The sequence below is a fragment of the Protopterus annectens genome, chromosome 1.part1 (assembly GCF_019279795.1).
Source record: "Protopterus annectens isolate FY-2018-M chromosome 1.part1, PAN1.0, whole genome shotgun sequence".
Classification (NCBI taxonomy): Eukaryota; Metazoa; Chordata; order Ceratodontiformes; family Protopteridae; genus Protopterus; species Protopterus annectens.
In genome coordinates, this window is record NC_056726.1 from 1,162,391,297 (window position 1) to 1,162,408,475 (window position 17,179).

Sequence of the window (17,179 nt, forward strand, 5' to 3'; positions counted from 1 at the left end):
ATCTAATATGTTTACAGATTCATAGGAATGTACTAGGCAATCATTATGCTGACCATTACAAGCATAGCCAAAATGCCTGTTCAAAAATGCCCTTCAGCCTCAAGGAAAGCAAGATGAAATAGGCCAGTGGAGAATATGAGGCTGCCCATCTGATTTTCTAGGTTTACCATGAAGGCAGAAGGGTATTAATCTGCTTGACATGTGGACATGTAGTAGAGGTCTGTTCCAGAGGTCAGAGGTACATTGGGATCTGAATCTATTATGCCACTTTGTTATTGCATATTATCTGTTAATGAAACTTTAGTTCCTTTAACCTGGTATTTGAGATACTTTTTGTTCTAAGCAAATAGTATCTCAAATGTTTGCTGTCTGGCAGTTGGTGCAGAGAGTTAAGGTGTTAAGCTGTTGTTCCTGTGGTATAGGGTTTGATTCCTCAGCACTTATATGTCTACAGTGTTACAATAAGGAAGCCAACCAGCTATGGCTCTCCCCTTAAAAGGAAAGTACAGTTGTGTACACTTACCATAAATGTAGATGTTTGAGTGTATTCACTGTTGCAGTCATCACACTTGGGTTATCCTGCCAGGGGTAGCCCTCAGTTGGCCTAAATACCAGAGGCTTAGTATTTCTGTGTCAGTTACTGTCACTCCAGGATTGACATCAGGTCGTCAGTGGTATAAAAACAGGCAGCCGACACCATTACATCAATTTTTCTTGCCCCAAATGTCAGAAGCCCCCAAATAGAGAGCTAGGTTATGGTGGAATAACACCACCAGTAGAAAGTAAATACCAAATAGCCCTGTAAAGACTGAGGAAGAGAGAGAGACAAGGAGGGTGGAGGGTGGGAAACCAGGTCTGCAACAGTGAATACACTCGAACATCTATATTTATGGTAATTGTACACAACAAGGGTCGGGAGGGTGGCCTAATGGTTAAGGTGTTTGCCTTACAAACACAAGGTGCAGGGTTTGAGTCTCACAAGGGACAATTGGCTAGGCTTAAAATGACTTGCAAGGGCAGTTAGCTTAGTACTAATCTATGAACCTATGAGCCAACTGACTGTACTATGTTCTTCATGTTTCACTGTTGCAGTAATCACACTTGGGTTGAGTCCCAAAGCTGGAGAACGGGTGGAGGCAGTCAAGAAAAGTCAGGGCTGGCTAGTATTCCCTGCAGGACTGCAGTTACAATGCCTGCCCTTGATTTGGAAAATATTGGCAGGTGGTAATGCTTGGTGAAAGTATCAACAGAGCTCCATGTTGCAGCTTCCAGGATGTCCCTGGTAGGGACCCCTCTAAGAAAAGCTGCAGAGGTGGAAGTTGCCCTAGTGGAATGTGTTCTGACCCTCTGTGGGGGTGGATTCCCATGGTGTTTGTAACAGAAATGGATAAGTGTGCAATCCATTTGGAAGTGGTTTGTTTTGATATGGCCTTGTCCTCTGCCCCTTGTGTAAAGCTGACTAGTAACTGTTCAGATTTCCTAAAGGGCTTAGTCCTATCCAGATAGAATCTGAGCTGTCTGTGCACATCTAAAGAGTGCAGGATCCTTCCCCCCTTATTTTGAGGTTCAGGGAAAAAGGTGGGCAAATGAATAGACTGGTTGAGAGCCACACTGGACACTACTTTAGGCATGAAAGTTGAGTTAGTCCTGAGGGAGACCCTGTCAGCATGGAAAATGACAAAGTTAAGGTCCCAAGCAAAGGTAGGGGCTCTTCTGGGTGGCCTTAAGTTGTTAGCCCCTCTAAGGAACTGTTTGATGATAGGGTGTGAAAAGAGAGGTGGCTCTGTGCTGTAATGAGCAGAGACGGCAGAGGCATGGATTTTAATAAAAGAGAAGGAAAGGCCTCTGTGAAGTAGGTGTGCTAGATAATCCAGGATGATAGGTAAGGAGGGCTGTGTTGGTTCAGCTCCCTTAGCCTGGATCCAGGAACAATACCTTTTCCACTTGTCAGCATAGGATTTTCTAGTGCTGGGTTATCTGGCTTCACGAATAATGTCCAGGACCTGCTTGCTTAGGCTGGCCACTGGAGGAGAGGTCAAGGAATAAATCCAGGCTGCCAGGTTCAGGGTCTGCAGTTGTAGATGCAATAATTCTCCCTCTTGATGAGTCAGGAGAGTTGGAATTTGAGGGAGATGCCATGGAGGCAAAGGTGACAGACTGCGCAGTAGTGGGTACCAATGTTGGTGTGGCCAGTCTGGGGCAATCAGGATTGCTCTTGGTCTTTCCTCCCTTATTTTGAGTAATACCCTTGTAAGAAGAGGTAGAGGGGGAAATGCATAGACTGAGAGGTTTACCCATTGGAAAGATAGGGCATCCACTTTACAGGTCTTGCTGTGAGGTTCCCTGGTGCAGAATTTGCTGAGCTGGTGGTTGTTGTGGGAGACAAATAGGTCCACCTTCGGGGTACCCATTTCTGGGTTACGAGGCTGAAGGTGTTCTGGTTTAATTGCCACTCATGTGGGTCTAGGAGATTTCTGCTTAAGTTGTCTGCCAGAGAGTTTGGGTTGCCTGGCAGGAATTGTGCTAGCAGGCGAATATGTATGGCTGAGGCCATGTTCCAAAGGGTCATGGCTAGCCTTCAGAGTGGGTAAGAGTGGATTCCCCCCAGCTTGTTGATGTACCACATCACTGTGGTGTTGTCTGTTTTGATTAGTAGAGGCCCCGGAGAGAGTAAGGGTCTGAAAGTTGACAGAGCATCCTGAACAGCTGGCATCTCTCTTTGGTTGATGTGCAGATGAATTTGATTTGGGCTCCAGTGGCCCTGAATGCACCTGGCGTCCAGATGTGCACCCCAGACATAGTCTGATGTATCTGTGGTTAGGGTCTGGGCAGTGTAGGGTTGTGAAAAGGGAAGTCCCTTGTTGTGGTTGCATGCTGCTGCCCACCAAAGAAAATCTATCCTTAGACAAGGTATCATAGGTATAATAGTTTCCAGGTCCTGAGAATACTGACACCAAAGACTCTTTAAGTACCATTGAGGTTTCTTCATATGCAGTCTAACATATGGAATTAGAAGAATGCAGGAGGCCATGAACCCTAGAGCTTGCAGGATTTTCCTTGCAGATAACTGGGTTCTGGTGGCTAGTTGAGAGAAGTAGCCTGTCAGATAGGCTTGTTTTTCTGGAGTAAGGAATGCCAGCTGGGATGATCTGTCCAGGCTTGCTCCCAGGAATACAATTTTCTGACTGGGGACTAGTTTGGATTTCTTTTTATTTATATAGTACCCCAGTGAGGTCAGGAGGTCCTTCACAAATGTCAGGTGCTGCAACAGCTTTTCCTGACTGTCTGCCTGAATCAGGAAGTCATCCAAGTAGGGGTAAATTCGAATATTTCTTTGTCTGCAAAAAGCAATGGCTGGAGCCAGGCATTTTGTGAAAACTAGGAGCAGTGGATACGCCAAAAGGAAGTGCAGAGAACTGATAATGCATAGATCCTTCCCTGAAACATAGATATTTCCTGCAAGAGTCTCTGACTGGGATGTGCAGATAGGCCTCTTTTAGGTCTAGGGTGACTAACCAGGCGTCTTTGGACATAGGAGAAGCTGCTAGAGGGTGAGCATTTTGAATTTTGGTACCAACAGGAAGGTGTTTAGAATGGATAGATCTAAGACTGGTCACCAGGTGCCCACTTTTCTGGGTACCATGAAAAGTCTGGAATAGATACCTTGGCCTATCTGGTCTTTAGGAACAGGCTTAACTGCTCTCATGGAAAGCAGGGAATGAACTTGGTTTTGTGCCTCTGCCCACTGGTTTGGAGGAAGATCTGGGATCTCTTTTGGGGTTGGCAGTGTGTGGAAATAAAATTTGTACCCATGGGACACAATGTTGAGGACCCATCAATCATGGGTGATGGAGGCCCAGTTTTCTGCATGGCAGGCAAGTTTTCCTTCTAGGGTACAAGCAGGTGGGCAGAGGTAAGAGGTGGATTGGAGAAGTCATTGTGAATTCTTTCCATAAGGGGGTGGCTTAGCACTCCCTGTTTTAGTAGTGGAGGAACTCCTTTGCTTAGATCTCTGCATTCCCTGAAACTGCTGTCTGGGGGGGGGTCTGCTTCCCCTAGGTCTAGTGTGAGGTGGCCTTGTGGGGGCTGGAAAGGACTGATGTTTTGAGAGGTAACGCCTACTGAATCTTGGAGGCTGGACTTGCAAAAAGTCGTTAACTGTCTGCATAGGCTTAGCTTTTTCGTCCATTTTTTAAAAACTTCCTCTGCTTTGGTGCCAAACAGATTGTCCTTGTTCAGTGGTGCATCCAATAGTTTTTATATGACATGGTCAGGCAAGGTCTGTTCATTAAGCCAAGCATGCCTTCTAAGTACAGAACCTGTGACTGCTGCCCTGCAGGATGCTTCTTGGGTGTCAAACACCCACATCGCAGGGTATGCTTAGAAACTTGGCTTGCAGAATGCATAAGCTCCTGTAATTCTTTATTTTCTGCAGTCTGGGAAGGTAGACAATTTTTGTTTAATAAGTTCCATAGTATGTTGCTGTTATTTCAGCATGTGGAACTGACAATGTAATGCTCTAATGGCAAGAGTTACAGAGGTGTATACTTTTTTACCCCATCTGTCTAAAGCCCCGGAATCCCTGTCCAAAGGGGTGGGATTCTTAGCTGTGGTTGCTTTTATTCCTTTAGGTCCTTGGGAAATGACCTCTGGATCAGCAGTAGGATTTTTGAAAAGAAATTTGTGTGAGTCAGGGACTCTGTAATACCTGTCAGGTTTCCTGGGAGCAGGAGTTAGAGTATCAGGAGTTAGACTGGATTCCATAACGACATCGTCCGCAACATCCAGCACAGGAGGAATAGCTAAGGGTCTGTACTGTGGCAAATCTAAAAATTCCCTGAGTCTCTTTTTGGACTGAGGATAATCCTGGCATTCCCAATAGAAATGCTCTCTCAAGGTATGTAAGGTTTCACCAAAAGAAAAATCCTCCGGAGGAGAGGCAGAATGAATAGATTCCTCTGCATCTGAATCCTCATAAGCAGATAAGGGCATGTCTTCATAATCAGAAACCTCAGAGTCGTCGGACTCTTGGTCGGATAAAGCTGATGGGGACAATCTCTTTTTCTTTTAACAGGGGTAGGCTGACTTTCCCTAATCAGCATGATAAGGTCTTCCACCATTTTAAGCATTTGAGACTGAGGCATGGAAACAGGCGCTTGAGCTTGAGTCGTCATTTTTTTAAGCGTGGTTCGTACCCTGGGCCTTAGAAACTCGGTAGTTTTAGAAAGAACTGAAGACACAAAAGAAGTCATCGGTTTGTGTCGAATATCGGTAGTGCGAAGAACTTCCTTGAAAGCTGGTGCCTGCACAGCAGCTTCAGACCCATCCAAGGTAGAGACATCCGCAGGTTCCCTAGTCAAAGAAGAGTCTCACAGCATACCGGACTCCGAAGAGGTCTCAGTAGCGGCCTGCAAATCCATAGAAGCAGGCATCAGGGGCTGCAAAAGCACTTCACTGAGTACTGGCAAACTGGCAACTAGCTTAACGGAAGTGTCGTCGGCAGTTTTGGATCTGTGCGATCTGCTTCTGTCTTTATCCTTATGTTTTTTCAGAAGATCGGTAGTCGGATGGCTTAGCGAAGCCATTTCGGAATACGGAGATCGAGAGTGAAAGTATTTAGGTATGATAACAGCCCAATGACGTATAGTTCTGATGTTGAACAAAGCACAAAACCGACAGCAAGGGATGTCGTGGTCTGGGCCTAAACAGGTGACACAATAAGAATGGAAATCTTGGTGTGGTATTTGCTTTCCACAGGCGAGACAATTGTTAACTTTTTCTGACATCGGATAGACCAAGAAAAAAGGATCCCCAACGGGGTACTTAGCTTTAGAAGACTTCACCTTCAATTTCAGAAACAAAAACTCAGGTAGCGGCCGACCAGCACTCATGTGAACTGCTTCTGCTTCAGGCTCCTTGGCAAGAAAGACTGATGTAATGGTGTCAGCTGCCTGTTTTTATACCATTGATGATCTGATGTCAGTCCTGGAGTGACAGCAACCGACGCAGATTACTAAGCCTTTGGTATTCAGGCTGACTGAGGGCTATCCCTGGCAGGATAACCCATGTGTTATGACTGCAACAGTGAAACATGAAGAACATCCGTATGTCTAAAAAAGAAGTGGTTGTTTCATGGCTCGAAAGGCTAGACACAGATCTTCATGGAATAGTCTATAACGGAGTATGTTCTGAAAGAGGGGTGTAAGTCTATTCTGACACTTACAATTTTTGAGGCCACTGTTCTTTTTAATTATGAATATCTGAGGGTTCTCAAGTTGAGTGTTACTTCTAGACAAATATGTGCCAAAAGGTGATTTGTGCTCAATAAATGGCCTGATAAGATATGAGTAAATGGAAGTAAGACTTTTTTTTGGATCTTGTAGAGCTGCCATAGAAAATTAACCAGATACTGTAGAAGGTTTTCCATAACAATGCAGAAACATAATGGTTTCATGATAAGAAATTATCACCCATCCAACAATGCCTAGACCCTTCACACAGTATCTGACTGGAGGAGTGTGTTACCTGTAGAGTATTGGAAAATGTTTTCTTTATGAAAATTAACTAAACTATGTTTTCACATTTGAGACCGTTGTGCTTGTACTAACTGTTAACATGCAATAATCTTTGTTGGAATAATTGCAAGTTGGTGGAAGATTGAATAACAACACCCAGTTTACAGTTGTCTGTAAACTTAAGTAGCCATGGTCCAGGAGTATTGGCCTGAAAGTCTAAAAAATAGTGTTAATGGAAACTAAGAGACAGTAAATTGAATCTGGTCCTTGATGATTCCTGATAAACTCTCATAATAGAAAGCATAATTATTCACCTTGTCTAAAGCAGAGTGCTAACACATCTTCTACATAACCTTCCTGTTGATATGGGCACAGAGAAGGCAATAGTCAGGGATACAGGCTGCTCAGTTGATGTGACACTTTACCCAGAACCTGTAGTGCCCAATGGCATGTGGGCTGCGATTACTCACAATCATCAAGGTGAGGCAGATGAGCTGCTTCCGATTACCAAAGATAAGCTGAATGGAACCTGAGAATCGATTGCGAGGCTCAGTCTATGTTAAATGAGTGCCCAAACACTGCTCACTGGTATGAAAAGATGACTAATGTATTCAGTTCTCCTTCCTACCACATGAAGACATTTTAAGGCTAACCTCAAATGGTAATATTATTCAGAAATGGACTATTTAATTTCTGATTCTCTTTGCTTCTGGCTTTGTGTATATGATTCTAGTTCTTCGTGCTCCTAATTGTATCGTAACATTTGTCTTCAGTGCTTCTGATCAATATTTAATTTTGCTATGACAAGAATGTGAACCTTCACATACCTAAGTCTGAGTTTTAGTTCATCTACTTATTTTATCAGATTGCGTGTATGTGGATAATATTTATAATTTACTGCAAGCAGATTATTGTCTGCTCTTATGTTACATTTTTCTTGATGTCTTTGAAAGGCAATTTCAAGCAATGTATAAGAACAATTACTACTCATATCTGCCCTAACCAGACAAACATTGCTGTACATTCTACTGTTTAAAAATGGGCTACAGGTTAAGTAGTTCTTAAACTCACCACCTAATTGCTAATACATTCCTCCTGTTGGATGAAAGTGCTTGGACTTCAAAGATGTAGTATATTTTGAGAAGTGAAATGGGTTAGGAGGTATAGAGTGCATGTGTGTACACAGTATTTACCTTATAGATAAGAGGTACAGTGTTTAATTCTCACAGAGGGGAAAATTGGCTAGGCTTAAAATGTTGCACACAGGCAGCCAGTCTAGTACATGCTTATGAACAACTACCATAGGAGTGAATGTGAAAACTCTCTCAAAAAGGTGTATTCACTTTTCATGTAGTAACTACATTACTTGGCAAAGATCACTGTGCTAAGTTAATTCAGAATTGCTGCTGTTTGCTTTGGGGGCAGCATGTTGACAATTAGCATTAGCCGATCCCCACGACTACCACATTAGCATGTAGCTTCCTCTGGAAAACTACTTTCCATAGTTTGGCCCCCACCTAAAGATAATCATTGTGGGAGAATGGAAAGCTTTCGAATTAAAGCTTCCACACTGCAGCAGGCCTTTCAAAAGCCAGACCATTAAACATCAATATGCTGAAAAGTATGGAACGAACATGTCAGTAAGCAAGAAGCGGTCTTCAGGAATTACTTTTAAATGTTAAAGACCTGAAGTTGCCATACAGTTTTAAGCTGTAGAAAATGCAGTGATGTGGGTCTGAAGATGTTACGTGATTGCCTTCATCAGAACATCCCTTTTAACTGTATTTGCAAATCAAGTAAGACGCCGAGTAACATGAGTTTAAAAACAAACAAATTAAAAAGTTATTCCTTTTATACTTTGATTGATATATTTATTTATTTTATTTTTGTTTGTTACTTTTCAACCTAATGTCCTCACCAAAGAAGTTACTGGTTAAGTTACTTACTTGGAATTATACGCTTGCACAGTAACCAGTGTGGGGACTGAACTTGTGCAACACACAAAGTTGTCCTAAAGAAAAAATATATGAGGCCAAACTCCAGATAAGAATTTACTGACCTCATGATTTTTTCTTTAGCATGGCTTCATCTGTTCAACTCACTTATTTTAGGCAAAAAAGCTACAGTAAACTGATAACTTCTCAGTCATAACACTGTTAAGGAAATGAAATAATGAAAGCAAAATATTTACATATACAGTAACCCGGAAACAAGCCAAATGACAAAACAAATATGCTAAGTTTATGTAACAATACCAAAACATAATGATGCACTAGTGTTTGCCATATGTTTTCTGTTTTTCTTATCAACCAGCCAACTTCATTTGGTACCGTGTGCCAGCTAAAGAGTTATTGCAATTGAGTACAGTATCTCTATAAAAATGTAGAATGGGTTCTCTTAAGTCTGAATGACTATTAGTTCTTTTTAATGAAGATGCACTTTTATTAATAATGCAAACAGAAGAAGAGTTCCATGATCTGAATGACTCCCTGTCATAGGTGTGAGATCCTAACTTGTGGATCCTGATTGTCAGCAATCTAAACACAAAAAGCAACTAATATTGAAGCTCATGTTACAAGCCTCCTGCACAGCCTCTCTACATATTTTCTCCACATATGCAGATCTCACATTTCCAAAGAATGCATTTATGTTCCTCAGACTTTAAAATGGCAACCAGTGTAAATGACTGGTGTTGAGTATTAATTTTTAAGCTTTTGTGTCCTTGATGAAGGATAGGAAGTTTGAAGATAAGGGCACATATCAACAGGAAGGTTATGTAGAAGATGGTTAGCACTCTGCTTTAGACAAGGTGAATAATGATGCTTTCTATTATGACAGTTTATCAGGAATCAACATATTTTGTCGATCATAGTTTGATGCTTATGACAGCTCATGGCACATGTTGGTGACAACAGACAATACATACATTAACAGGATCTATATTAGAAGATCTAATCACCAAAAGAGCGTACACCCTTAATCGAATGCCAATACTCGAAAGCACACAATATTGACAGATGAACAGAGATTTTTTCTTAGGGAAAAAATCTCTGGGCCATTGTCAGGACTTTGCCATTTCCTCCACTGTAAGTGCGATCATGAGTTGGTATATTTAAGTAGGGGGGTGTGAAGTCCCCACTTTATTTTGTCTTTTGGACTTTTTTGGCAGTGATTTTATTTCCCAGGTAGGGTTGCCACCTTTTCAAACAAAATGCCCAAAGTGGGACATTTTTGGTACAAACGCTATATTTTGCAGGCAGAATCATACCCATTGTGCCAGCCAGTGAAGGACAGAACTTCAATGGTTTGCCTAAAGAAAAGCTTTATTCTTGTAGTATTTTAGTTGCTTATTCTGTTTCTTATAAAATTTAGGTGTTTCAGATATAGAATAACTGTTTTATGCAACTATTACATCAAATACAGGAAATAATTTTGTCCTAAAATCTCAGGACATTTGCCATTTTTACAGTTTTTCTGCAAGACACAACTGCCCAAAGAGGGACTGTCCCTCACAAAGTGGGACAGGTAGTAACCCTATCTCTAGGGAAAAATCACTGTTCCGCATATTCTATATTATGTAGTTTCGGGTTTTAGAGTTCAATTAAAGAGCGTTCGCTCTTTTGGTGTTTCGATCTTCTAAAATATAGACCCCATTAACATTGGTATCAGTATTCATTTATCATAAGACATTTCAGTGTCTTTAAGCAAAAGATTGTTTTACAGCGGATTTTAATTAAAATGTTGCTCCATCTTCGCAATACGTACACATGTACTCCTAGATGTTTGAATTCTTTAACTGTTTTTACACTGGTTCCCTTTGACGGAATGGTGCACTATATGAGCAAAAGACTGAGCCATTTCTGAGATCCAAAAAGCATAGCTTTTATAATGGGCAGAAAGACATCTTTCAGCAAACAATTTATGCAGTACATGTTGGTTTGGTTTTTGAGATAACGTCTTACTGATGACAGCAGATGAGTGGTCAGCACACCAGAGTTAATAAATTTAACAAAAATCATTTGGGTGCCAAAATGGATTCATGTGAAGAACCATCAGCTGTACTGATGGGTGAGGATGTTGTCTGTTCATTCTGGTCTCCAAACATGTTAAGATAATTTTCAAACCAATGAAGAGAAGCTTGTTTGACTTAATATGACCTCAACTCAGTTAGTAGTTTTGTGGGAGAAGTGTAGTCAAATACTTTCGACAATTTAGTGAATAAAGTATCTTTTAAGTCAGCTTTATCCATATGCATACTGATGGTGTTATTGAGTGACAGAAGGTATCTGCTTATGTGCACACTTGAGATATTTGCTTTGTTGGGTTGATAGGATGTTATTTTATTTATTTATTTATTTTTGCAACCTATATCTATCAATTGCTTTGTATTTTGGAAAAATCATAATATTTTTTTGTTTTTAAACATTGAAGTGGTTGGTTTTATTCTGATCTTTGTGGAAACTTTACTGGATAATCAATACAGCTGAACATATAGTTTGATAGAGGCAGTTTTGATTTACAAAAGGAGGAGTATCGATATTCATCAAAGATACCCACACCTCCAGGTTGGTGGCAAAGCGAAGTATCAGAGACTATCCATGTGCAACTAACAGTGGGTAAAACTGCCTTCCAGTTTATAGCCTGCTACAGACCACCCTCCCAAACCCAGGAACCCCACTCGGCCTTCCTGAGAACACTGGAAAATATGAAGGTCTCTCCAAACACCATTATATTGGGCGACTTCAACTACCCAAACATAGACTGGGAGCATTACTCTAGCTCCAACACCCTAGCCCAAAGGTTTCTAGAATTTATAAACTCAAATGCTGTGGAACAACTTGCTACCACTCCCACAAGACGGGAAAACATACTGGACCTGATCATCACCAACATGGGGACTCTATGCTCCAGACCAGAAGTGTATCCCTCACTGGTAAGATCAGACCATAAACTAATCTCACTGGATATTCACATCCCGACCCACCCCCTGCCCAGAAAACCACAGTGAAAAACTTCTCTAAAGCAAATTTCACACTCCTCAAAACCGAGGTGGAATCCTTCAAAGCCCGGACCTGTGGAAAATGCCCAGACCGCAGAATCCTTTATAAACGCATTCTATGAACACCTTCAGGAATGCATGGATCATGCGATCCCAAATAAAACCAAGACCCAATCCTCCAAAGGCAGACGTCCTGTCTGGTGGACCCCAGCCATAAACAAACTATACAACAGAAGGAGGAAGCTACTAAATGATAGAGCAAAATCCCAAAAAGGGAACGCATCACTGATCAGTATTAGCAAAAAGCTATGGGCACTCAGAAAATTGTCTAAGGCCAGCTTTGAGAGAAGAATTGCAAAGGACACTAAGGATAATCACAAGGCTTTCTTTAGTTATGTTAGGAACCTGGGTGGGAATTCCCAGATATGCTCAGAATTAGTCCAAAATGACAAAAAAATACACGAGCACAGATATTGCCAACATCCTAGCTGACGGGTCCAGCAAACTTCTCCCCTCCCACCAAGGGCAAATATCTATCCCAGCAGAGTGCCCCTGACGTCTCAGATGCTCAGGTAAGAGCCGCCCTCTCCAAAGCAAAAAACACAGCATCAATGGGACCAGGCGGTGTCCCGGCTCGATCTACATGAACTCAAGAAGAGCTAAACCCAAACATAAAACTACTGTTCAATCTCAGCCTTACTGGGATATGTGCCCAGAGTGGCGTACAGCAACAGTGGTCCCTCTCCATAAAGGTGGTGCCTCAGCGGACCTGGAAACTATCACCCCATAAGCCTGACTAGCTTGGTCTGCAAAGCTATGGAAAGGATCATCATGGACCTCATAAATAAAGATATTGGGGACCTATAGACACTGGATCCTACCCAGTTCGGCTTTGTTGAGGGCAGATCCTGCCTCTTAAACCTGGTTGATTTCTTTGAAACAGTCACCAAGGCCATTGTGAGGGAAGGTGGTCCACACAGCCTACCTGGACCTCGCAAAAGCCTGATACAATACCCACTCGGGCATTATAGATAAGCTCACCAGCTTAAATATAAACCCCTATGTCACTAGATGGATTGCAAACTGGCTCAAGGACAGAACCCACATGGTTAGAATTGCTGGAGCCATGTCAGACTCCAAACCAGTTACAAGTGGTGAACCACAAGGCTCAGTCCTGGGACCTCTCTTGTTCGGTATATTTCTCGGAGGTACAGGCCAACATGGAAGGACTGTGGCTGACCAAGTTCGCAGATGACTGCAAATTGGGTGCCATAATCGACTCTCCAGCCGACACAAGCATCCTCCAAAACGGCCTCATAGAAACAGACAACTGGTGCCAGAGCCATGGCCTCAAGCTAAATGCCAAAAAGTGTATAGTCATCTCCTTTGGCAAAAACAAAGTGCCCACAAATTACCACATAGGTGGTAATCCATTAAGTACAGAAGAAGTAATTAGGGTTCTGGGGACCCAAGTTGATAGCAATCTCTCATTTGACAACCACGTGGCCAAAGTGGTTAGAAAAACATTTTATATAGCCCACCTAATCATGAAGAGATTCACATCTAGATCAGGGAGGTCATCGTGCCTCTTTACTCATCCCTCATCAAGCCCATAATTGAGTACAATGCCCCTTTTGGGATGTACCTTACCAGACACCTGCAGCAACTGGAAGGACCCCAAAAGTACCTCATCAAGAGGATCAAAGGGCACAAACAGATGCCATATGCTGCCCGGTTAAAGAAACTCCAGCTCTACTCAGTGGCATACCACCTGTTCAGAGGCGATCTGTGCCTGACGTATAAAGCCATGTCTAACCCAGAATTAATGGACATGCTGCACCTCAGAAAATCCAAATCCCATCGAGCTACGCGCTCGAGAGACTTGAACCTCAGCACTGAAATAAATAGGACATGCTGGAGGGACAGATTCATAACCCAGAGGCTCCCTTCACTCTGGAATAAAATCCCAGTCCAGGTTAGGCAGAGTCCCTCATTGACTCTCTTCAAGAGGAATCTTGATGAGTGGATGGGAGATCGTAGGTTTACCCCGGGTATCACTTCTGTGTCACTGTTAGACAGAGGCACTGTATACTAACCTCAAAAAAGGGCATAGCAAAATAAATTTAAAATGGGTGGCGAAAGCCAAACACATTCTGGCTAGGCTTATAAATGCCCTAGGGCAGATAGGCTAGTATGAACCTATGAACCTATAAGCTGAATGGAACCTGAGAATTGATTGCGAGGCTCAATCTATGTTAAATGAATGCCCAAACACTGCTCACTGGCATGAAAAGATGACTTATGTATTCAGTTCTCCTTCCTACCACATGAAGACATTTTAAGGCTAACCTCAAATGGTAATATTATTCAGAAATGGACTATTTAAGTTCTGATTCTCTTTGCTCCTGGCTTTGTGTATATGATTCTAGTTCTTCATGCTCCTAATTGTATCATAACATTCGTCTTCAATGCTTCTGATCAATACTTAATTTTGCTATGGCAAGAATGTGAACCTTCACATACCTAAGTCTGAGTTTTAGTTCATCTACTTATTTTATCAGATTGTGTGTATGTGGATAATATTTATAATTTACAGCAAGCAGATTATTGTGTGCTCTTATGTTACATTTTTCTTGATGTCTTTGAAAGGCAATTTCAAGCAATGTATAAGAACAATTACTATTCATATCTGCCCTAACCAGACAAACATTGCTGTACATTCTACTGTTTAAAAATGGACTACAGGTTAAGTAGTTCTTAAACTCACCACCTAATTGCTAATACATTCCTCCTGTTGGATGAAAGTGCTTGGACTTCAAGGATGTAGTATATTTTGAGAAGTGAAATGGGTTATGGGGTATAGAGTGCATGTGTGTACACAGTATTTACCTTATAGATAAGAGGTACAGTGTTTAATTCTCACAGGGGGAAAATGGGCTAGGCTTAAAATGTTGCACACAGGCAGCCAGTCTAGTACATGCTTATGAACAACTACCATAGGAGTGAATGTGAAAACTCTCTCAAAAAGGTGTATTCACTTTTCCTGTAGTAAATACATTACTTGGCAAAGATCACTGTGCTAAGTTAATTCAGAATTGCTGCTGTTTGCTTTGGGGGCAGCATGTTGACAATTAGCATTAGCCGATCCCCACGACTACCACATTAGCATGTAGCTTCCTCTGGAAAACTACTTTCCATAGTTTGGCCCCCACCTAAAGATAATCATTGTGGGAGAATGGAAACCTTTCGAATTAAAGCTTCCACACTGCAGCAGGCCTTTCAAAAGCCAGACCATTAAACATCAATATGCTGAAAAGTATGGAACGAACATGTCAGTAAGCAAGAAGCGGTCTTTAGGAATTACTTTTAAATGTTAAAGACCTGAAGTTGCCATACAGTTTTAAACTGTAGAAAATGCAGTGATGTGGGTCTGAAGATGTTACGTGATTGCCTTCATCAGGACATCCCTTTTAACTGTATTTGCAAATCAAGTAAGAAGCCGAGTAACATGAGTTTAAAAACAAACAAATTAAAAAGTTATTCCTTTTATACTTTGATTTGATATATTTATTTATTTATTTTATTTTTGTTTGTTACTTTTCAACCTAATGTCCTCACCAAAGAAGTTACTGGTTAAGTTACTTACTTGGAATTATACGCTTGCACAGTAACCAGTGTGGGGACTGAACTTGTGCAACACACAAAGTTGTCCTAAAGAAAAAATATATGAGGCCAAGCTCCAGATAAGAATTTACTGACCTCATGATTTTTTCTTTAGCATGGCTTCATCTGTTCAACTCACTTATTTTAGGCAAAAAAGCTACAGTAAACTGACAACTTCTCAGTCATAACACTGTTAAGGAAATGAAATAATGAAAGCAAAATATTTGTATATACAGTAACCCGGAAACAAGCAAAATGACAAAACAAATATGCTAAGTTTATGTAACAATACTAAAACATAATGATGCACTAGTGTTTGCCATATGTTTTCTGTTTTTCTTATCAACCAGCCAACTTCATTTGGTACCGTGTGCCAGCTAAAGAGTTATTGCAATTGAGTACAGTATCTCTATAAAAATGTAGAATGGGTTCTCTTAAGTCTGAATGACTATTAGTTCTTTTTAATGAAGATGCACTTTTATTAATAATGCAAACAGAAGAAGAGTTCCATGATCTGAATGACTCCCTATCATAGGTGTGAGATCCTAACTTGTGGATCCTGATTGTCAGCAATCTAAACACAAAAAGCAACTAATATTGAAGCTCATGTTACAAGCCTCCTGCATAGCCTTCCTCTACATATTTTCTCCACATATGCAGATCTCACATTTCCAAAGAATGCATTTATGTTCCTCAGACTTTAAAATGGCAACCAGTGTAAATGACTGATGTTGAGTATTAATTTTTAAGTTTTTGTGTCCTTGATGAAGGAGGACAGAAGTTTGAAGATAAGGGCACATATCAACAGGAAGGTTATGTAGAAGATGGGTTAGCACTCTGCTTTAGACAAGGTGAATAATGATGCTTTCTATTATGACAGTTTATCAGGAATCAACATATTTTGTCGATCATAGTTTGATGCTTATGACAGCTCATGGCACATGTTGGTGACAACAGACAATACATACATTAACAGGATCTATATTAGAAGATCTAATCACCAAAAGAGCGAACACTCCTTAATCGAATGCCAATACTCGAAAGCACACAATATTGAAGGTATGGAACAGAGATTTTTTTCTTAGGGAAAAAAATCTCTGGGCCATTGTCAGGACTTTGCCATTTCCTCCACTGTGGTGCGATCATGGAGTTGGTATATTTAAGTAGGGGGGTGTGAAGTCCCCCACTTTATTTTGTCTTTGGACTTTTTTTTTGGCAGTGATTTTTATTTCCCAGGTAGGGTTGCCACCTTTTCAAATGCCCAAAGTGGGACATTTTTGGTACAAACGTCATATTTTGCAGGCAGAATCATACCCACAGCCAGTACGAAGGACAGAACTTCACGTGTTTGCCTAAAGAAAAGCTTATTCTTGTAGCATTTTAGTTGCTTATTCTGTTTCTTATAAAATTTAGGTGTTTCAGATATAGAATAACTGTTTTATGCAACTATTACATCAAATACAGGAAATAATTTTGTCCTAAAATCTCAGGACATTTGCCATTTTTACAGTTTTTCTGCAAGACAAAACTGCCCAAAGAGGGACTGTCCCTCACAAAGTGGGACAGGTCGTAACCCTATTCCCAGGGAAAAAAAAATCACTGTTCCGTACATTCGATATTATGTAGTTTCGGGTTTTAGAGTTCAATTAAAGATCATTCGCTCTTTTGGTGTTTCGATCTTCTAAAATATAGACCCCCATTAACATTGGTATCAGTATTCATTTATCATAAGAAATTTCAGTGTCTTTAAGCAAAAGATTGTTTTACAGCGGATTTTAAGTAAAATGTTGCTCCATCTTCGCAATGCATACACATTTCATGAAAAAGAAAGAACAGGATTAAGATGTACTCCTAGATGTTTGAATTCTTTAACTGTTTTTACACTGGTTCCCTTTGACGGAATGGTGCACTATATGAGCAAAAGACTGAGCCATTTCTGAGATCCAAAAAGCATAGCTTTTATAATGGGCAGAAAGACATCTTTCAGAAAACAATTTATGCA